This window comes from Pteronotus mesoamericanus, unplaced genomic scaffold (assembly GCF_021234165.1).
Source record: "Pteronotus mesoamericanus isolate MK-2021 breed Mesoamerican mustached bat unplaced genomic scaffold, CSHL_Meso_final contig_256, whole genome shotgun sequence".
NCBI lineage: Eukaryota > Metazoa > Chordata > Mammalia > Chiroptera > Mormoopidae > Pteronotus > Pteronotus mesoamericanus.
In genome coordinates, this window is record NW_026555108.1 from 4,988,014 (window position 1) to 5,012,307 (window position 24,294).

General features: G+C 38.8%; 2 non-coding genes and 1 pseudogene across 2 annotated transcripts; 2 read left to right on the top strand and 1 right to left on the bottom strand.

Moving 5' to 3' along the window:
• Positions 1-3,193: 3,193 nt before the first annotated feature.
• The window catches only part of LOC129071108 (TATA-binding protein-associated factor 2N-like), a 40,961-nt pseudogene continuing 19,860 nt past the window's right edge, over positions 3,194-24,294 (top strand).
• On the bottom strand, positions 11,282-11,386 carry LOC129071143 (U6 spliceosomal RNA). Its single transcript, XR_008529211.1, has one exon. It is a non-coding gene; the product is annotated as a U6 spliceosomal RNA (small nuclear RNA).
• On the top strand, positions 21,149-21,255 carry LOC129071151 (U6 spliceosomal RNA). The gene has a single exon (XR_008529217.1). It is a non-coding gene; the product is annotated as a U6 spliceosomal RNA (small nuclear RNA).

The window sequence follows — 24,294 nt, forward strand, 5'->3', positions numbered from 1 at the left end:
AAAAGTGAAAAGACAACTCACAGAATGGTAGAAAATATCACAATATATGTTAAGGGACTTGCATTTAAAATATATAAATTCTTACAACTTAATAAGACAAATAATCCAATTGCTGAGGGAGGGAAGGAGGGAGGGGGCAAGGGAAAGTGGTGGGGGGTAGGCAGAGATAAATGTATTTGAAAAAATAAATAAAATATAAAAAAAATAAAAACTCACAAAGGACACTTCTAGTTTCCTTTCTGGCATATAGGAAGCCTAGAAGTCACCAACCCATCCTAACAAGTAAAAAGCTTAACAAACTGAAAAATCAACAATTCTTCCTAGGGTTGTCAGAGAAGTGAGGTCACAAGATAAACCTCTGTTCCCGAAATTGGAGAGACAGCCAGGCAGATACAGATAATCACAATTTACTGGAGCAGAAAACCACAAGCAGACATCTTCACCAGAATCAGTACCCGGGCAGAAAAACCTGAACTATAATTGACGAAATGCTGGAGGCTCAGAGGGGACAAGTCTGAGAGATTAAACATCCAGGGAGACCCAGTCATGGGGGACCCCCAACTTTTGTGAGTTTTACCTCCAGGTTATCACAGGGAAGACTGATAAAAAAAAAACCCAAAACTCCTCAGGATTCCAGTAGGAAGAAGGGAAGCAATCATTTTGAAATATGTCAGACCATTCTGTTCTACCCAACAAGCCATCCCCAAGAGAGAGTATTTTACCGGAGCCTAACCTATTGGGGTTTTGTCAGAGCCTAACCACCTGGGGGAAGGAAAATACCCAACTCCTTCCCCTTCTAGCCACAGTGAACCAGTTAAGGGGGGAGAAAAAAACTGAGAGACACTTTCAAAGTTCAGAACGTAGGTTCATAGACTCACTAAACTTATACCTAATCATATAAAAGGCTTCCCCTCCTGCCACATATTACCAGTACATTATCATAGGCCAATTTATCAAAGTTCCTTTTACTTAGTACATCTTATCTGGCTTCCAACAAAAAACTACAAGGCATACTGCCCTGGCTGGTATAGTTCAGTTGGCTGGAGTGTCATTAGTTATAGGTTTGGTTCCTGGTCAGGACACAGACCTAGCTTGCAGGTTCGATTCCTGGTCTGGGCACATTCGATCCCCAGTGCAGGCACATTCAGGGGGCAACCAGTCGATGCTTCTCAACACTTTTCTCTCATAGCGATATATCTCTCTCTCCCTTCCTTTCTCCCTTCCTCTCTCTCTAAAAGCAATGAAAAAAATATCCTTAGGTGAGGATAAAAAAAAAAACCCAAAACTACAAGGCATACTAAAAAGCAAAAAATACAGTTTGAAGAGAGAGTGCAAACATCAGAACCAGACCCAGATATGCAAGATGCTGGAATTATCAGACCATGAATTTAAAACGATGATTGCTTTGGCTGGTATAGCTCAGTTGGTTGGAGCATCGTCTTGTATCCAAAGGGCTGTGGGTTTAATTCCCATCAAGGCACATACCTAGGTTGTGGGTTAGATCTTTGGTCTGGGGGTGGGCATGTGCAACTGCCCCCCATCCTGTTTGGGCTCAGATTCCCCAATCTGGGCGTGTATGGGAAGCAACCAATCAATGCTTTTCTCTCCCATGGATGTTTTTCTCTCTCTCCCTTCCTCTCACTCTAAAAGCAATTTAAAAAGTGTCCTCGGGTGAGGATAAAAAAACAAAACAACTATGATTAATATGTTAGGGGCTCTAATGGAAAAAAGTAGGTAATATGCAAGAACAGATCAGTAATTTAATTAGAGAGATTGAGATCCTAAGAAAGAATCAAAAAGAATTTCTAGAGATAAAAAACACTAACAAATTAAGAATGCCTTTGACAGGCTCATTAGAACACTGGACATTGCTAAGGAAAGAACCTCTTGCCTTGAAGACATATCAACAGATACATCCAAAAATGAAAAGCAAAGTGGAAAAGACTGAAAAAAGAATCCAGAACAGACTATGTAAGAACTGTGGGTCCAAAAAAAGTATAAATATATGCATAATGGGAATACCGGAAAAAGAAAAAGGATCAGAAGAAAATTTTCTTATTTTTTAATGTATTTTTTATTTTTTTATTGGTGTTCAATTACAGTTGCCCCCATTTCCCCCCATTAGTCTCTCCTGCCTTACCTACCCCCCACCTCCAACATTTAATCCTCCCTCCCTTGTCATTGTCCTTGGGTCCTTTATACATGTTCCTTGACTTGACCTTTCCCTTTCTTTCCCCCTTTATCCCCCTATGATCTAACCTATAAGTGGAACCTAATCAACAAAACAAACAAGTGAGCAAAATAGAACCAGAGATATGGAAATAAAGAAATTTTTCTTATTTTTAACTGAGCTAACAGATAACAGTTTGTTCAAGATAGTAACAGGAACAATGTATTCAGTTATGTACACTTACATGTGTGTATGTATGTATGTGAAACAAATGACAGAAAGGAGGAATTAGGACTATTTTGTTGTTATAAGACACACTACCTGTGACGCAGTATAGTTTTATCTGAAAAGTGGACATGGATTAGCTGTAAATATATATTGAAAACCCGTAGAAAAACACTAAAAAAAGAACTACAATCAATATGCTAAGAAAGAGACAAAATGGAATCACATGAAATTCAATTAAAACCACAAAAGACAGAGATCCCAAGGGAGCCTGTAGGTCAGTGGGCTCGGTTGTGCGCTCACAGCGGTAATGCGGTAATGCGGTGATGCGGTGAACTGCGCCTGGACAGAGACTGTTCAAGGACAGAGGCAAAGCCGGGGTAGCGTGAACCTGGGGGCGGCAGTGGAGACTGGGCGTCTATTCGGCAGGTAGGGACGAGCACGCCTCCTGGCGAGGAGACGCCCCACACCTGGCCTAGCATTTGGGAGACAAATGAGGTGCATCCCGCCCTGACTGTTGTGGCTAGAGCGCCAACCAATGAACCAAAATGTCGCAGGTTAGATTCCCCAGTGAGGGCACGGTGCCTGTGTTGAGAGCCGGGTCTCCAGTGGGGGAAGTGTAAGAGGTGGCCCATCGATGTTTCTCTCACACATTGATGTTTCTCTCCCTCTCTTTCTCCCTCTCTTCCCCTAAATAAAATTATTCTAAAAAAACAAATGAGGAGCATCCTTTGGAGGTGACAGGCACCAATGGGCACGAGACCCCCCCACCCAAGGAAGGCAGACAAGTGACTCCCCATGCCAGCAACCAGAAAGGCACCAAGGGTAACAGGAACAACATGGGGCGACACAGGAAAAATGTTCTTTGTTGGCCTGAGCTGGGTTACCAGTACAAAGGACCTAAAGGATTATTTTACCAAATTTGGAGAGGTCATTGACTATATAATTTAAAAAAAAAATCGATCCTGCCCTGGCTGGTGGGGTTCAGTGGATTGAGCGCTGGACTGTGAAGCAAAAGGTTGCTGGTTCCATTCCCAGTCAGGGCACATGCCTGGGTTGCAGGCCAGGTCCCCAGTGGGAGGCATGTGAGAGGCAACCACACATGGATGTTTCTCTCCCTCTCTTTCTCCATTCCTTTCTCTCTCTTTAAAAATAAATAAATAAAAGCTTTTTGAAAAATGGATCTAGCCCATCAAGAGGGTTTGGGTTTACCCTGTTCAAAGATGCAGCCAGTGTGGAGAAGGTCCTAGACCAGAAGGAGCACAAACTGGATGGCCATGTCATTGACCACAAAAAGGCCATGGCCATGAAGAAGGATCTAGTAAAGGAAGTGTTTGTCTGGGGTGTCTGAGTCCCAAAGCCACTGAGGGGATCAGAGAATATTTTGTCAAGTTTGGGGAGACGAAGGCCATTGAGCTTCCAAGGGATCAAAAGTCAAACAAAAGACGAGGCTTTGTTTTCATTACCTTTAAAGAAGAGGAACCTATGAAGAAGGTTGTAGAGAAAAAGTTCCACACCATCAGTGGAGATAAGTATGAAATCCAAGTGCCCAGCCCAAAGAGGTCTGTCAACAGCACAGTATGTCTCTGGACACTGTGGGGACTGCAACTGAGGGGAACATAGGTAGCAATGCTGGGTGGCAAAGTGGAGGAGGTGAGAGTCAGAGTTGGAACCAAGGCCACCACTCCCCAGAAGGATGACAGTGGCTATGAATACTCACCCTGTGGCTATTATGGCTATACCTCAGGCTATGATTAGTCAGGGCAGCAAATTTCTGGGAAAAGCCAGCAACACGACGTTCATCACAATAACTACAAGCCTGACTGAGGTACTCCTGGTCTGAGCACAAACACTTTGTCTGGATATCGAGTGAACACACACAAATAATTATGTAGCGAATTTAACTTGGCATATTTTCTATGGCCTGTCCCATATGCATTTATTTAATCCCCCCCTAAGAAATTACTCTTTTGTTTACTATTTACAGAGCTTTAATTGTTTTAAGCAGTGTGTGATGTCTCAGTGGCCAGAGCAGCACTGTGGCCTGATTTTATTATGAGGTTACCCAGAACCAGGGAAGGTCTGCTTTTTGCTGCCTCCTTACACATTGGATCTGTGGACCCTGGTTGTAAAGAGGTCTATCTTAGAAAATCAGTGTCAATTTTTTTTCTACCCTTTAATTTTATATTATCTGTGTTATTCATTTCCTGTAATGGAAGAAGTGCTCATTTTGCTTTACTTTTTTGTACCTTTGGAAATCTGATGTATTGTAAGGTATCTGGGTTTTGCCACAACATGGATATTGAACCAATCCAAGTTTTTGAAATGAAAGTGTGACACCTCCCATCCAAACAAACCCAAACCACTAATTCAAAAGAATATATGTACCCTTACATTCACTGCAGCAAGATCTGGAAGCGGCCCAAGTGTCCATCAGTAGATGAGTGCATAAAAAGCTGTGTTACATTTACCCAATGGTAAATTACTCAACCATAAAAAGAATGAAATCTTACCATTTGTGACACCATAGATAGACCTAGATGGTATTATGCTCAGTGAAATAAATCACATAATTTGATGGTTTGTTTTAGGCACATCCATGTTAAGTATTGTTATATCTTCTTGGATAAGTGACCCTTTTATCATTATGTAATGCTCTTCTTTATCCTTGATAACTTTCCTTGCTTTGAAGTCTCCAAAGAGACATAGATGAATTCAGTATCTTAGCTGGAGACTTCAGTACGGCTCTATCTGAAATGGACATATTCAGCAGTCAGAAAATCAGTAAGGACATAGTTGAACTGAACACCATCATCAAGCAACTGGATGTAATTGACATCTATAGTCTACTTCATCCAACCACAGCGAAATACACATTCTTCTCAAGCTCATGTGGAACATTAATCAGAAATGATCAAATTCTGAGCCATAAAACACACCTTACCAATATAAAGAGAATAATTTTAAAGATTAGAAACGAGGCCTGGCCAGTGTGGCACAGTGGGTTGGAGAATTGTCCCATAAACCAAAAGGTCGCAGGTTTGATTCCCAGTCAAGGCACATGCCTAGGTTGCAGGTTTTGCCCTCAGTCGGGGCACATCCAAGAGGCAACCAATCGATCAATGTTCTTCTCTCACATTGATGTTTTTCTCCCTTTCTCTCTCCCTCCCTCCCCTTCTGTCTGAAATCAATAAGCATGTCCTCAGGTGAGGGTTAAAAAAAAAAGAATAGAAACAATACAATTTCTGCTCTCAGACCATAATGAAATTAAACCAGAAATCAATAACAGAAAGATAACTAGAAAATTCCAAAATATATGAAGATTAAACAACACATTTTTAAAAAACACATGTGTCAAGGAAGGAATCTCAAGAGAAATTTAAAAAATAAAACACTTTGAGTAAATGAAAATGGAAACACAACTTCTCAAAAATTTGTGGGATGCAGCAAAAGCACTGCTTAGAGGGAAGTTTATAGCATTGAATGCCTACATTACAAAAGAAGATCTAAAACCAATAATCTAAGTTTCCACCTTAGAAAACAAGTAAAAAAGAGCAAATTAAATCCAAAGTAAGTAAAAGAAATATACGATCCTATTAACCAATATCATCCCAATAAATTTAACTTTAAAATGTAATAAAAAAATAATAAGAATTAGAGTAGAAATCAATGAAATTGAAAACAGGAAATTGGTAGAGAAAATCAATGAAACCAAAATATGCTTCTTTGAAAAGAACAATATATTGAATTACACAATCGAATTGTACACTTTAAATGGGTGAATTTTGTGGTGTGTGAATTACATTTCAATAAATCTGTTTTTAAAAATCAGATCAAAATAATGTTAGCAGTAAAAAGATCAGTGGTAGCTAGGAGTTAGGGATTAGGGAGGAATAAATAGGCAAAGCACAGAAGATTTTTTTGGGTGGTGAAATTATTCTGTATGATACTATAACGGTGGATAGATGTCCTTATACATTCATAAAAACCCATAGAATGCACAACACCAAGAGTGAACCCTAATGTAAACTCTGGACTTTGGGCGATTATGATTTGTTGATGTAAGTTCATCAGTTGTACCAAATGTACAGGATGGGCAGGATTTTGATTGTGGGGGAGGCTGTGCATGTGTGGGGTCAAGGCGTGTACAGGAACACTATGTACTTTCTGTTCAATTTTGCTGTGAACTGCTTTAAAAAATAAAGTATTTAAAAGGAAAAAAAATGTTTTAAATCAGAGACTCTTCAAACAGAATGTGAAATAACAACAACAAAAAATCCTGTACCTTTAACCTTTCTCTTCCATGGCTCCTTTTGAGGCCTAACAGAACTAGGTCCATATAAAAAGCTATCTATTCTAGCCTGAGAAGCTTATCTCCTCCTCCTTAACTTCCATAGGCAGGCGAGAGAGCCACATGAGGACCTCTATTTTAGGATCCCTTCAACTGCAGGCATTCTGCTTCACTCTACCCAGACAAATGACCTAAATGACTTAGATCCAAAAGGCGATCTGCACTAACTATGGAGAAATCTTTACCTTTAATCCTCTTAGCATCTTCTATTTTCATCTAGCATGGCCTATCCACCTGACCTGTCCATCATTTTGCCATCTCCTCCAAAATTCAAAATCCAAGTTATACACGCAAACATATTACAGACACTCGTGGTAACTTGAACTAAAAATATTAATGTTAAAAGCATTATTCTGGCCAGGCCACCAGCTGGGAAGAGCGCGAGAGGCAACGATCGCTGTCTCTCCCTCTCTTTCTCCCTCACTTTCCCTCTCTTGAAAATAAATAAAGAAAATCTTTTAAAAAAGCATTATTCTGACAGGAAAGTGTATGGAAGGACCTAATTTGTTAAAACTCAGGGAACAATGGAAATTACCCTCCTTCAAAATGGCCTCGTTAGCACTCATTGTAGCCTGACCTCCAAGAGGTTCTGACCCTGAAATTCCAAGCTGCAAGCTGCTCTGACAAGAAATAGCTAATTGTGTACCTACCTGTGGAGAGTAATTCATCACACTATTGAACATCAATCTCATTAACTCTCCTTTCTATCGCATACTAATAGTGACTATATATTGAATTCTAAGCACATACCAGGCACCATATTATATACTTCAGATTTTTTTTCATTTGATTCTTACAATAACCATGAGACTCATTAATTTATTTGATAGGTAAAGAAACTGAGGTTTAAGGCAGGTAAGTAATTTCCCCATTGATCACACAGCTAGTGAGTGAAAGAGCCAGTATTCATTCTTTTAACTATTAAATATTAAATAAATATTTTAAATATGACTATCATCTAGATATAGGTAATATTTCATTTGTAAAAGATACTTCATTACACTTAAATTTCTATCTATTTTAACTTCAAAGCATACTTCCTTCCTTTTAATCTTGCCTTCACAGATATTTTTATTGCAGTTCACTCTAAGTTTCTTCATTCTTGAAGTCAAGCCAGGTCACAAAACAGACTTAGTTCTTCCAGTGTTTATATTTCATGGATACCACTCTACCGAGATTATAAGTAACCCCTGAGGTTCTCTTCACTCTGTTTTGCTGCTTAAGGCTCAGGCCTGAACTTCTCCTTTAGGGTCTATGAATCACATCTATATTTTTCTATATTCACCTTCTTTGCTTTTTTTCTTTCTTGTTCTTTTATAGAGAAGAAGAAACTAGTCCATAGGGACTGCTTACCTGGCTAGACCAGAGTGACACAGATTGCCTCGTGAACTGGAATTCTGACAGCCTGAGGACTCAATATCCCATGTCACAAATGATTTAGAGGACTGTACAGGCAATAGCTTTTCTGTGATCTCTTTTCTGATGGCTGCTAGAATGACAAAAAAAGAAATATTACATTTATAAGAGTAGCCATTAAGCACATTCATATTATAACAGTAGAAATCAATACAATAAGTCCCCAGAGTGATCACAAATATTTTTTCTGCTGTTATCAACCAACACCAAATAGACAGTATTAATATAAAAACTGCTGGCTGTAAGGCTCCCTACCAGCTAACTGACTCCCTACCTCCATCTCATTGCCAGGAATTATGCACCTCTGTATCCAGCTATGTCAATGTTCTTTCAGTTTATAACAAATGATAGCTAGAACTGAAAATGTGCCACATCACTGTCACAGCAGTTAATCTTCAGGTTTTCAAAACGGAGCTGTACATCTCCAATTCGGTCTCATTTTTTCTTTATGTTTTCTCTTCTCCTATTCTTCTAGCTACATATCTTACTTATATATAGACAGAATCATGTCAAACAGAGTCAGGGTGATTGAGGTCAAAACTCTCACACTGAAGCAGATCCTACTCAGTCCTCTATATATTGTGGGTTGTGGATGGTTCTGGAAAAGCATAGAAAAATATTATTTTAAAAAGCCAATACATTTTTAAGCTCTGATTTTCTAATTACAGAAAGACCAAAAGTCACCAAGTGTACTGAACACATTCTTATGAAAATGATGATCTATAGTCAACTTCAATTCCAATGGTGTTATTAATAATGTAATAATTGTACACCAATCTCACATTTGTCATAGTTAAAGTATTCCAAAACTGTCAAACTGCTTCCCAGTTATCAATACCAGTTTCAAAAATTCCCTAATATATAAACAAAATCAGTTCAGTTTCCTTAGCATATCATCTAACTAACAGTATTTTTAAAAATAATGGCTCTAGTTATATTCGAGTTTCAAACTAACCACATAGATTCCAATAATTATACCTCTAATTGCACCCTATGCTTAAGCAAAAAACAAAAAACAAACAAACAAACAAAACTACCCACCATTTCCTAAAACTTTCTTGCTTTTGGTCTTGCTCATTCATTTAGCCTCTATCACCCCTCCTTAACACTGCGTGTCGCAAACTTTACTGTTTCCTTTGCAGAGCTCTTAATTGGAGGTTGCTCATTTCCTCCACTCACCTCTCCCCATAAATCAAGATTAGGTTAGCATCTTCTTCACTGGATCCTCAAAGTATTATTTTACCATCTTCCCTCAACAGCCTGCCTTTCTTTCAAGTTCATGCTACTCAATTTTATCACCCTCTCAATGTTAAATGTCAAATTCAGTTTTCTCCCCTACGTTCACTGAAGACTTTGGGAACAATCGTTTTCTTTCCCCCTTTCATCCTGAAAGCCTTCATGATCCCCCTTGATGATCTAACACCCAAACCTTGACAAATCTGGATACAGAGGTGCATAATTCCTGGCAATGAGATGGAGGTAGGAAGTCGGTTAGCTGGCAGGGAGCCTTAGAGCAAGCAGTTTTTATATTAATACTGTCTATTTGTTGACAAAAAAGATTTGTCAACAGCTCCTTTGTCAATAGCTCCTTGACAAATCTGATTCTAATTTCATCTCAACTCCATTTCAATTGTCTATTTCTACAGTGACAACTTTAATGGCTCTATTTCCAAAACCAAACACAGAATCCACTCTCTGAACTACTAGTTTTTCTACATCTCTTAGACCTTACATTCCTTGAATTTCCCCTTCAACTTCCTCAAGGACTTGAATTCATCAAGCTTCTCACCTATTTTCCAAGGGCACCGTGTCCCTGTGGCCTTCACCTCCTCCTTTACCCAGGAAAGGTTCCATGGACAGCGGGACTTCAATGACAGCAGCCAGCACTCTTCATTCTCCTATCCCCTTGATTTTCCACCACCCTTATACTGTGACTCTCCATCTGAAAATCAACCCAACTATTTCTATTTTTCCATTCCCATTTATAAATTACAAAGTACTACTGAGTAAAATCCTACACTACTGACCACCAGTTTCCTCTCCACCCAACTGATCTTCCACTGCTACCAGAATGATCCTTTAAAACATAAATTAAGCAGGACTTTAGGAAGGGCAGAGTGAGGAGCTCAGCAAGTCTTCTCCCCAAAAACACAATGATATAACTGTATAACACTGTTAGAAACCACCATTTCAGGACTATGCAAATAAACCCAAATTAAACAATACATTAAGAAGTGTTTAAGAAAACCTACTGAACCTTGGGTGAGAACAGTAGGAATTATGGTGTTTTAGCTAGGGGCTATTCATGTCCCCTCTCCCAGCTCCACAGGAGCTGATTTTACAAGGACAGGGCAGGGCAAAGCCCTAAAAACCAACAACTTGGCTGAGGGACTGGAATGACTTGTTTGGGAATGAGCACAAAAAGTCCCATGCCCCGGGGGTGTTGAAAATAATAGCAAACTCCTTAGATCAAGGAAAACCAACATCACAGTTACCTGAGGTCACAATAATGCTGGGGGCAAGCAACAGAACAACAAGCCTGACAAAATTAGCAGAGAGATCCAGAAAACAAGACAGCCCCAGGGGGACTCGATAAGGGAGACTTCCTTGTCCTTGGTGGTCTGGAAGGCTATGTGTACCTGCAAGGCTGCACTCAATCACAAGGTACTGGAGAGGGCCCTAGCTACCTTCATGTCCCTGGATGAACGTAAAGACCTGCACAGGTATAGAGGAGACATGAGAAGCCCTAGCAGAAAAAGTAGCTATCAGAGGAAACTTAAAAACTTCCTGAACTTTGAATATGCTTCCCAACTCACACACAATTCTATCGACAAAGGATGGAAGACAACACTGGCCCAAGGTGTCCCTTAAAGGACAACCTCTACCAAATGACTGACTGTTCACTGAGCTATCCTGACCCAGGTGTGGCACCTAGGAAGCAAGGATTCCTAGAAATAAAATTTTTTTTTTCAAAAACAGAGCAGAAACTTCAATGGGCTACACACTGAAGAGGAGACAGAATCTACAGAATTAATTCAGGCTAGACACTAAACACATTTTAAAAAGCAACAAAACCATAAGAATCTCTGGGGGTGGGAGGGTAGGGATCAGACCCCGAGGTTAACCTTTTTTCCCCCACAAATTTGCATGTCATCCTTGCACAGGGGCCATGCTAATCTTCTGTGTCATTCCAATTTTAGTATAAGTGCTGCCAAAGTGAGCGCTTGAGCTTTACCTTTGGAGGAACTACTGACTGTTTTCCAAAGTGTTATACCTATTAGGATGGCTATGATTAAAAAAAAAAAAGATAGACAGTAAACAAGTATTGGCAAGGATGCAGAGAAAACTAGAACCCTCATCCACTGCTGGTGGGAATGCAAAGTGATGGTGCTGCTTTGGAAGACAGCATGACAATTTCTTATAAGGTTAAGCACAGACTTAACTACATATTGCTATAAATGAAAAATGAGTTCTAAAATAAATCTAACCAAAAGTAACCTCACAGGGCGATCTGATCATAAATTCCTAACTGGGCAGGTCATGGTGGTCAAGCTCCAGGCATATAAAAGGTTTATCTTCAACGTAAGCAAGGCTTATCCATTGTTTTTGTGCACTAGGTTAACACACCTTTGAAATTCCTCTTTTTCAGACCCCTTGTAAGGGTAACCACCCTCAAGAGAGCACATAATCTTGTTATCTATCCTGTAATCTGATCATAGAGTTTTTCCTGCCTAGCTTTCCTCCCATGTTCATCTTAATTCCTTAATTCCAAAGGTATAAAAAGAAACAACAAAAGTGTCATTCTTCAAAGCATTTGAGAGCTTATTTCCTGGCATGTCATCAGTTTAACTCAAATAAACTCATGAAACTTCTCTACAGGTTTGAACATTTCTTACATTGGCATTACCCAGAAAGTGAAAACAACCCAAAATGTCCATAAACTGATGAATGGATACACAAAATATGATATATTCATACAATGGAATACTACTCAGACACAAATAAGGAATGAACCAAGCACTGACACGTGCTATAACATGGATGAACCTTGAAAACAATATGCTAAGTGAAATAAGCCAGACCAAAAGCCCACATGCTGTATGATTCCATTTATATGAAATGTCCAGAGTGTGCAAATCCATAATGAAAGAAGGTAGATTACTGGTTGTCAGGGTCTGGGAGGTTTGGGGTGATGGGAAGTGACTTCTACAGTATAGAGTTTCCTTCTGGTGTGATGAAAATATTCTGGAATCAGATAGTGGTGATGGTTAAACAACTTTGTGAATATACTAAACACCACCGAGTTATAGATTTTTAAAATGGTGAATTTTATAATATGTGAACTACCTCTCAATTAAAATAAAAAAAAACAATGCTAAGAGAAAGCAGCCAGATGCAAAGGCTATATAGTGTATAATTCAATTTACATGAAATCTCTAGAAAACCCAAAGCTACAGAGATCCAAAGCAGGTACAGGTAAGTAGTTGTCCGGGGCTAGGGGAGGGAAAGGAAATTGACTGGCAAAGGGTACAAGAGATCTTGTACTCTTATGGAAAGCTTCTAAAATCAGATAGTGGTCATGGTTGCACAACTACGTAAATCTACTAAAAATCATTAAATTATATACTTTAAATAGGTGAATTTTATACTGTGTAAATTATACCTCAATAAAACTATTATTTAAAAAAGGAAAATAGGCTCACTTTCTCTCCCAGGAGCACATCTGAACCTTTCCCAGCTCCTTCTTCTTTCCCCCACATTCATTACCTTTACCTTTCTCTGTCCCAAGCGCCAAGGGCCCTTCTTCTGCCTCTGTAAATTTTGAAATAAACTTTATTTCCCTGGCTGGTATGGCTCAGTTGGTTGGAGTATTGTCCTTTAACCAAAAGGTCACTTTCAATTCCCAGTTAGGGCACACACCAGGATTGTGGGTTTGAGTCCCCAGTTGTGGTGCATACAGAAGGCAACTGATCAATGTTTCTCTGTCTCTCCCTCCCCCTCTCTCTTGAACGAGAATAAAATAAACCTTTAAAAAACTTTCATATATATATGAACTAGGGCACCTTAAAAATGGCAGGTCTGGGACAGGAAATATAAGCTTTATGTCAGGAATCAAGCTATGGAACCCTAGTGAGTAGTGTCAGAGGGATATGGGAGGCAACACTTTGGTAAAAGATGGGACAATTTGAGCATTAACAAGAATAATGAATGTAATTGACTGAAACCCATTGAGTACATTTTTAAAAAAAAATATGATTCCATGATAGAGAGAAAACAAATACATACAACTCATTGGTTATCACTGGAAGTAACTAGGGCACCAAGTCTTTATTGTGAAAATTGGTAACCAAGTCCAAAATCAAGAATTAAGCATCTCTCCTGCCTTCCCTTTACAGGTAGCCCAATAGCTCTAGTTGATGAGGGAAAGTTTACTTTCAGAAGAATTTCAGCTAATTAATATAGAAGATAAAATTAGGAAATCACCATTTTGAAACTCCTAGTGAAATAATTCTGCCAATGATCATCAAAGGATTATACCATTAGATGAAAAATTGAATAAATCTGTCACCTGTTCATTAAAGATAGAATAGACATGTGACTTAGAATGAATTACATGGCAACCCCTGTGAAGTATTCTTGACCAAAAAAAAAAAAAAGGTGAATCTGAATATCACTCAGTCTCTAAGGCTAACTTCCATTATAGAAAAATATGGGGTTGGGGTATAGGTAAATAAAGTAAATGACAACACAAGAAAGAAAACAGACAAATCCAAAATGTGGGATTTTCCTCAGGACAACTGACCCACTTTCTACAAGAAGCCAATGGCTTGAAAAAGAAAAAGTGAGCCCTGGCCAGTGTGGATCAGTTGGTTAGGTGCCATCCCACAAACCCAAAGGGTCATGGGTTCAATTCCTGGTCAGGACACATGCTTCGGTTGTGGGTTTGGTCCCCAGTCAGGGCATGTGTGAGAGGCAACTGATTGATGTTTCTCTTTCACATCGATGTTTTTTTCCCTCCCTTTGTCCCTCACTTCCCCTCTCTGGAATCAATAAAAGAAAAAAAATTAAAAAGAAAAAAGAAAAAGTGAGGCACACGCTGCTCTAGATTCAGAGATATTTAGAGATAATAACCATTTTGTATAACTGAAACTTTGTATCGTTTGACCAACATTTTCCCCATTATCTCCCTCCCCCTTTGATTGTGGTAAATACTTCACAAATTATACCTATATGAAATCATCAAGTTGTAATACAATATTTAATTTTCAGTTACACCTTGTCTTTGTCTAAGTTGCTTTAAAAAAATACTGTACACTACATGGCATGTAAACAACAGAAATTTATTTCTCACAGCTCTAGATGCAAGGAAGTCCAAGATCAAGGCACTGGCAGATGAAGTGTCTGGTGAGACCCTGCTCACTAGTACATAGCCTACCCTCTTTTCACTGTGTCCTCACATTATGGAAGGGGCAAGGGACTGGTTCAGAGTCTCTTTCATAAGGGCACTAATCCCATTCATGAGGGTTCTGTCCTCATGAACTAATCCCCTCCTAAAGACCCTGTCTCCAAATACCATCATATCGGGGGTTAAGTTTCAACATATTAATTTGGAGGTGGGCAGAAACATTTAGTCTACAGCAACTTCGATAAAGCAGGAAAAAAAAAAGAGATAATCAAATGTAATATATAGTCCTTGTTTGGTTCCTTATATGAACAAACCAACTGTTGGACAATCTTTTGAGATAATCTGAGAAATTTTATAATGGGCTGGGTATCAGATGCTATTAAGGAATTATTAATGCTGTAATATAACATAATGACAGCATGATTATATAAGAAAGTATCTGTACCTTTTAGACTTGCCTACTGAATATATAGGGGTGAAATAACATGATGTCTGGGATTGGCTTTAAAATACTTCACCAAATTTTTTAAAAGAATGGAAAGAGGAAGAAAAAAGATAACTGAAATAAAACTGGTGAAATCTTGATAACTGAATGTGGTTAATGGGTATATATGGGTTCATTATACTATTTACTTATGATTACATTTGAAAACATTTAATAATTTTTTTTTAGAGAGAGGGAAATGGAGGGAGAAAGAGGGAGAATAACATCAATATATGAGAGAAACATCAGTTGGTTGCCTCTCATACGCGCCCTGACCAGGGACCAAACCTGCACTCTAGGTGTGTGCCCTGACTGGGAATCGAACTGACGACCTTTTGCTTTGTGTGAAGATGCCCAGCCAACTGAGCCACACCAGTCAGGGCATATTTAATAATTTTTAAATTCACAAATCTTTCCATGTAACTTCCAACCATAAAATACCTTCAATGGTTCCCCAAGGTCCACAGAAATAAAGTTCAAATCTACAGCATGGTGTATACAGCCCTCCATAACATGTTTCCCAACCTCATCTCTTACCACACCCTAAATTCCAGCCACTAAAACTATCACAACTCCATGCCTCTGCATCTGCTGATTCCTCTACCTGTGTTATCACACTTCACCCCACACTTTTCTGGGCTGAGAAGAGTTGTATAATTCCAATGAAGGTCTCCTCTGTGAAGCCTTTTTTCACTTTCTATATTCAGTCTACTTTGGTTTTGAGCCTTTTTTGACTTTCTATATTCAGTCTACTTTGGTTTTGAGCCTTTTTTCCCCTATCATGGAATATTTGTGTTCTTATCTGTAGCCTTAGAGTCTTTGCTTAGGTTCGAACTCCTGTACCCAGGACCTCTGATACTAGGATTCCTAGAGCCTTAATGTCAAGTCGGTCCCTGGCTCTCATTGCTGTTTTCCCCACTCAGACCCCAGGGCACAGCATTTAAAGAGGCACTCACTCTCCAGGTCAAGAAGGAGTAGATTCAGCACTACAGACACCTCATTTGCCGCACCCTAGTCCTGGCCCCTGTCCCTCCTCAAACCTTAGAGTCCCAACATTAAAGCCCTTCCTAGTCTCTTTTACTATTCTCAGCTCAGTCTCAGTCACCCACATCAAACTCTATAATTCATCTCTAAATGCTTGTCATATTGAAAGATATGCCTCTCTCCATTTGTGAGCTGAAAACTTGCCCTGATCGTGGGCTCTGGTTGCGGGGTATAAGAGCAGTGTTGGTATTACACCAGTCACAGAAATGGAAATTGCTTAAATCCTTAGTGAAATTAAACATCAGATCCAGTGCCAACAAATTCAAAAAGCTCTTGAAAGTGCTCAGGAGATCCCTTCAAATCACCGTAAGTATCCATCTACCTCTTCTTCCTCTAATTAGGACTGCCCTCCTCTCAAGTGCCATCACTCAAGTTTAACTTTAACAACTTATTCAAATATTTTTTGTTTAATAACTAATATTACAAAAATATTTTTTATTTTTCATTACTTATGTGTAATGTTTCAATTACACTTAAGTAGGCTTTTATCTGCTATTCTGGAAACATAGCCACTACTTACAAATGGTTTCTCCGATAAAATTGTCCAAAACTCCAAATCATTAATTTAAATAAACTTTAAAAAAAGTATAATCACAAAAGAATTAAAAGTTTGCTTTGCCAATCACATACAAACTATTTTAAGATACCAAGTAGACCTAGTTGGTAAGGGGAAATTCTTTACAAAAGAATTCCAGCTAATACAGGTAGAAGGAATGACAGAACTGGGAAAAATCACCAGTTTGAAATCTTGTGAAATAACTGATTCACATAATGGTCATCAATGGATGCTAAAAGCAACAGGAGGAAGACAAATGAGGAACTTTACAATGCAAGGATCAAGCCGTCACCAAACTGCATTCGCTGCTCAATCACAGCATCACTAAAAGTGGAACAACCAGACCCTGGAAGAGCACATGTGAAGGTTTGGATTCTAGAGGAAGAGAACATGGCATTCTCTGACAATGGGAAACGGGGCTTAGAATGAATGAGATACTAGAGCTTGGGACAGGGAGTTCTGATAAATGAAGCTGATGCAGGAGCAAGATGTAGGGCCTTGTAGGCTATTCAAAGAATTTCAGACTTTCTCTTACAGGGACTAGGAAGTCACTGAAGAGTTGTGTTTTAGAACATGTTCTCTGGCTGTAAAGTGGAGAATAATTTGGAAGTAAGAAAATGCGGGGGCAGGTGGATAGTTAGGAGACAGTTGGAATAGTTCAGGTGAGAGGTGATGGTGGCCTGCACCAGGCTAGCGGCAGTAAGAATAGAGAGAAGAATACGGATACAATGGACATTTAACAAATAGACCTGAAGGGATTTGGTGGTAGAATAACTAGAGGGAGAGTTGTATGAAGGTTTTAGGCTTGGGCACCTCAGTTGATGATGGTGCCATTCACTGAGATAAGGAACACAAGGGGAGGAACAGGTTTAAGCAGACTATGGGAAATGGTGACTTGGAGATGCCCATCTATGTAGGCAGATGGATACATGGGGTCTGAAGCTCAGGAACAAGGTCTGGATTAGACATACATCTGAGTGAAGTAAGTGTATAGTAAGCAGCTGAAGCCAGGAGACTAGATAAGATGACCCTAACTAAAAACAACAACAGCAAAAAAAAAAAAAAAAAAACAAACACAAAAAACAAAAAAAACAAAACAAAACAAAAACCAGCAAAGGATAACACATGTCCCCATAGCCCCATATCTTCCACCTCTCACAATTCCAGGCCAATGGCAGAAGAGAAGCCAGATCCATGAATTGAAGAGTAGGAGGTGAGGAATTAAAAGGTGAATGAAGGAGAAGAGATGAGAGGAACTGAAGAACATTCAGTTATTCATTTATTATGAAGTTCTTCATAAATGAGTAGCATTGCACTCATTTATGCTGTCTAATTAACCCTTTACTTATATATGTTGTCCCATGTTATAATATATACATAGTATTGTCTTCTTCAAGAAATGCCTCACATGCATGTCTAGTCCACCCGGTAAAACTATAGGCTCCTAATGAAGCTTTTTTTTTCTTTGTATCCCCCACTATATACACAGAAGTCAAAGTGCTGTTTAAGATCAGTAGACTTAGTTGCTGCCTTCAGAAGAATGACCTCCTAGGTGGGCAATGTCTTTGTGGCATCACCGTGGTCAAGAGTATGGTGCTCAGCAAGTCAAACTAGCCAATCCCACAGTTAGCTTGGTTATATGCCGATGCATTGATTAACAAAGGGAAACAGATTTATCTCAAGAACCAGGACCTGGTACAAGGCAGTTCTTCTAGGGGGACAAGCATATTCAGCAAGCCAGACTATATATTAAAAGGTGGAGCACATTTTTAAAACAAAAGGAGTTTATATCCACAAAGAATATACACCCCATCAAATTACATGATCTGACAAACTATCTTTCTCCACTCAAGATGTTTCTATAAAAGGCCTATCTAATCTACCAAAATAATTGAAAACAATTATTTGTAAAGATATATGCACCCCTATGTTCATTCCATCATTATCCATGGTGTCCAAGACATAAATAACCAAAATGTCCTCTGATAGATGATTGGATAGAGAAGGTGTGGTACATATATACTATGGAATACTGTTCAGCCGTAAGAAAGAATGAATACTGTCATTTGCAACAACATGGATGGACCTTGAGAATATTACACTAAGTGAAATAAGTCACACAGAAAAAGTCAAGAACCATGTGATTTCACTTATATTTGGGATATAAAACTGAGAGTAACAAATGAACAAACAAGAACAAGCAAGAAAAAACAAACAAAAACTCATAGACACAGAAAACAATATGGTGGTTACCACCGCTAGTAAGAGGGAAAGAGGTTGGGCGATGTAGTAAAGAGGGTCAAATGTATGGTGACAGAAAGAGATTTGACTTTGGGTGGTGAAACCACAATGCAATATATAGATGACATATTATAAAATTGTATATGTGAAACATATAATTTTATTAACCAATGTCACCCTAATAAATTTAATTGAAAAATTTAAAGGATATTTAACCATTAACTGGGGGCAAGTCAACTGGTGAAAAGAAACTTATTCTTACCTATGATGTTTTAATATTTTTATGAGAAATATATCACATATTACACACAGTAATGAAAAAAATAAAGAAAAAAAACCCAGAAAAGGCTAAAGAAACAAAATATCATTCTTCCACTTTTCAGGCTCCTTGCAGATTACTACACTTCATCCTTTTATTCACAGAACACTATCTCAGATGGCCAAGTTATAAGGCAGTTAAATAAGTGAGGATTTCTTTGCATTATTATATTTTATTCTCTTCTTCCTGAGACTACACTCTGGTCTTTCATGGAAACTTGAAAAATAGTCTAGTCTCAATACAAGAAAACTTAGATGCTCTTGCTTAAGGTAGGTTAATTCTGTAGATGTATGCTTTCAGATAGCTACTTTTATCCATTATATTTAATCTTACTTCATTTTAAGACAAAGACCTTTCCCCACCCTTATTTGCAATTCTGAGAACACCCTTAAGACACCTTTCCTTTTTTAAATAAGGTGTATAGGTACTTGCTGACTGGTGTAGCAGATTGGAAAAGAAGAGCATATTAATAGGAGGTTTTAGTCACTCAGATTTCTGAAGCTTGAACTAGATGACCCGTAAAATTTCTTAGATGAGATGACTTAGGTGGGAATGCCCTGGCTCCCTGAAACATTTCTCTTTGCCCTCTGGTACCAAGGAAGACAAAGACTGAGCCAGATCAGGTTAATTTCCAATCAAGAATAAGTTTGGACTATGAGAAAGGTCCCCATTTTACAATAAACAAGCCTCCTTATGACCTTGAGGCACTGACCCTATGAAAAAAAAAAAAACTAGACATAAGTACCCCTATGTTCATTGCAGCATTATTTACAATCACCAAGATGTGGAAGCAGCCCAAGTGCCCATCAGTAGATGAGTGGATAAAACAGCTATGGTACATTTACACAATGGAATGCTACTCAGCCATAAAAAGAAGGAAATCTTACCCTTTGCAACAGCACAAATTGACCTGGAGAACATTATGCTCAGTGAAATAAGCCAGTCAGAGAAAGACAAATACCATATGATCTCACTCATATGTGGAGTCTAACGAACTAACTGAACTAACATGGAAAATGGGGACAGACTCCTAGATGGAGAGCAGGATGACAGCTAGTTAGGGTGGGGGAGGTTGGGGGTGGAGGGATTGAGCAAAAAGGAAAAAGGACTCATGGACGTGGACAACAGGGTGGTGATGGCAGGGGAAAGGGGAGTGTAAGGGGACTACAGGGCAATGGAAAAATACAATAAAAATTAAATTTTTGAAAAATCCACCTCATAAGTAAATAAAAATTTTAAAAAAAACTAGAAATTGGGCCTGTTTTTTGTATTGCAACAGGTCTGTTGGCTCAGATCTTATATACAATAGCAGCTAAAGGTAGATAACAACAGTACCCCTTACTTGATGGGCTGATTTCAATGTAAGAGACAGTCTCTAGTCAGGCTGAAAAGATGTGAGTTCTACCCTAGCCTTCTAGGTATTTTTAAGTAGTTACTTGTCTGACAAAACTAATGGCATACTAATCAAGTTTGCAGATGATAAGCTGTAAAACATAGGTAGTACAATTGGATGACATTCAAAGTTCAAAATCAGCTTGAGAAGCAGGAATAATAGGCTAAATTTAACAAGCTGAAAAGAAAGAAATCAACTTAAAGGCTTGTACTAGGTCCTAAAACACAACTGTGGAAGTACCAAATGGATGAACACAGCAGCAGAGTTAAAGTATTACGAATTTCAACTACCTACATGGGCTCAACATAAGTCAACAGAGTGATTGATGTGGCTGTCAGCAAGGAAGGAAGGAAGGAAGGGAGGGAGGGAGGAAGGAAGGAATGCAGGAAGGGAGGGAGGGAAGGAGGAAAAAGCTAAATTAATCTTGACTTGCATGAATAGCAGCATGGGGTCTAGAACAAAGAGAGTTATTGAGCCACTCCTCTGTATCTAGAATAATACATTTCATTGTAGATGCCAATCTTTAAAAAGAGATATTAATGAGTGCTCACTTCGGCAGCACATATACTAAAATTGGAACAATACAGAGAAGATTAGCATGGCCCCTGCGCAAGGATGACACACAAATTCGTGAAGCATTCCATATTTTTAGCCAAGTGCTGAAAACGGCCTAAGTGCCCATCAGTAAATGAGTGGACAAAAAAACTGGTACATTACACAATGGAATACTACTCAGTAGAAGGGAAGAAGGAGCTTCTACCCTTCATGACAGCACAGATGGAACTAGAGAGTATTATGCTAAGTAAAATAAGCCAGGTTGTGAAAGATAAATATCGTATGATCTCACCTAGAAGTGGAACCTAAGGAACAAAACAAATAAGTGAACAAAATAGAACCATAGACACGGAAATAAGAAACAAACTGACAGTACCAGAGGGGAGGGCAGAGAGGGATAACGGGGGAAAGAAAGGGAAGGTTCTAGTCTAGTCCCATGTATAAAGGACCCATGGTCATGGGCAATGGGTTGTGGATTGACTGGGGGGTGGGGGGTGGGCAAGGCAGGGGAGAGAAACAGAAATATTGGGACAACTGTAATTAAACAACAATAAGAAAGAGTTTATTTGACAAGAAAAAAGAGATATTAATGAACTAAAGTATGAATAGAACAGAATAATTAGAATGATGACAATGCAATAAAGGAACTGCAGATATTTAGCACAGAGAAGACAAAACTCAGTAGAGGAAACCAGTAAACACTGTTTTCAAATATGTCAAGTATCAGAGCTGCCCAATAATGGAAAAGGCTATCTTTGGAGAAATGTCCTCAAATAACGAAGTGTTCAAGCACAGACCTAGATAATCACTTGGTGGGGATATCGAGAGAGATTCAAACGCCTGGGGTAACTCTTAGGTCTCTCTCTTTAAAAAGCCCAAAAGCTATGACACTCCAGTAGCAATAAGTCTACATAGCACCCACATCTGGGTTTCTAAATATCATTCCTCACTTAAGGGAACCAGTGCTCCTTGGAGAAATGGTTGATTCCAAGGCTATGGGAGGGAAAATACAAGATAATCCTGAAATAATTTTATTGTCCCAGAAAATAAAGTGCTAAAGAAGGGTGGGGACATGTCAATGGACATGGAAATCAGCTTGAAAGGGCTCCCACTGTCCAAATCTGGGCCAGTTTAAGCATTAAACTGAAGAATGACAGTAAAATTTACTGCATGGGTCCATACTGATAATCAATCAATCAATGCATGAGGTGAAGGGAAAGCTCTTCATTACAATAGAATGCCAACTAACAAATGTAGAACTATAAATGTACTTAGAAAAGTCACTATCTCTCAAACATCATAGCAATAACTGATTCAGACAAGAATCATCAATGAATGTTAAAAACTATTGGGTGAATACACAAAAGTTAACTCAAAATGGATCAAAGGCCTAAATATGAGACTTGAAACATAAATTACATAAAAGAAAACATAGGTACTAAACTTATGGACATTGGTCTTACAGAGGATTTTATGAATTTGACCAAAAGGCAAGAGACATAAAAGCAAAAGTAAATGAATGGGTGTATAAGAAACTAAAAAGCTTCTGAACAGCAAAGAAACCATCAACAAAACATGTTCTTTCCCTGATTCCTTCTTATCATTTCTGAACTGCAGGAGACTGAGCCCCCGTGGGCATTGGTGACCTCCATTACTAGGGACTATTTACTTCATGGTTGACTTTGCTGTGCTGGGTACTTCTACTTGCTATCTATCATTTTGTAATATACATGCTGACTTTTCCCCTTCTCCTCTTTTTCCTGGGAAAATAAAATGAATGAATAAAGACTTATTTGTGTAAAAAGAAAAAGGCAACCAAAAAAATGGTAAAAGATATTTGCAAACAATACCTCCAATAAGGGGTTAATATCCAAAATATTATAAAGGACTCATAAAATTCAACAATAGTTCTGGCTGGTATGGCTCAGTGGATTGAGCCCTGGCCTGCAAATCGAAAGATCACCAGTTCAATTCCTTGTCAGGGCACATGCCTGGGTTGCAGTCCAGGTCCCCAGTTGGAGGCATGTGAGAGGCAACCAATCAATGTATCTCCACATGTTTCTCTCCCTCTCTTTGTCAGCCCCTCCCTCTCTCTCTAAAATAAATAAATAAAATCTTTAAGCCAAAAAAAAAGTTCAACAACAAAAAAAATCAATCTAATTAAAAAATTGTCAGAGGCCCTAGCTGGTGTGGTTCAGTGCATTGGGCCCTGGCCTGCAAACTCAGACGTCACCAGTTTGATTCCCAGTCAGGGCACATGCCTGGGTTGTGGGCCAGGTCCCCAGTTCACGGTATGCTAGAGGCAACCAATCGATACAGCTCTCACATACCAATGTTTTCTCCCTCTCTTCCTTCTTCTCTTCCTGTCTCTCTAAAATAAAAAAATACATACATACATAAATAGTAAAATATTTTTTAAAGTGGCAGAGGACTGAACAGACACTTCTCCCAAGAAGACATACAAATAGCCAACAGATTGTGAAAAGATGGCCAGCTTCACTAGCTATTAGGGAAATGCAGTTCAAAACTATAAGATACCACCTCAGACCTTGTTAGGATGGCTAGTATCAACAAGAAAAGTGATAAGTGTTGGAGAGGTTCTAGAGAAAAAGGAGCTCCCATTCACTGCTGGTGGGAGTGTAACTGGTACGGCCACTATGGAAAACAGTATAGAGGTTCTTCAAAAAATTAAGATCAGAGCTACCATATTACCCAATAACCACTCTCCTGGAAATTTTGAAGACATTTATTCATAAAGATACATGTACCCCTACGTTCATTGCAGCATTATTAATGGTGGCCAAGACACGGAAATAACCAATGTGTCCTTCAATAGAGGACTGGATATAGAAGATGTGGTACAAATATACAATGGAATAGCACTCAGTCATAGGAAAAGATGAAATACTGCCATTTGCAACAACATGGATGGATTTTGAGAATATCATGCTAAGCAAAATAAGTGCGACGGAAAAAGTCAAGAACCATAAGAATTTCACTCATGTGGGATTTAGAACTGACAGCAACAAACGAACAAACAAGGCAAACAAAGAAACAAAAACTCATATTCACAAAAAGAATATAGTGGTTACCAGGGGGAAAGGGAGTAAGGGGGCATTAGGGAGTCAAATACA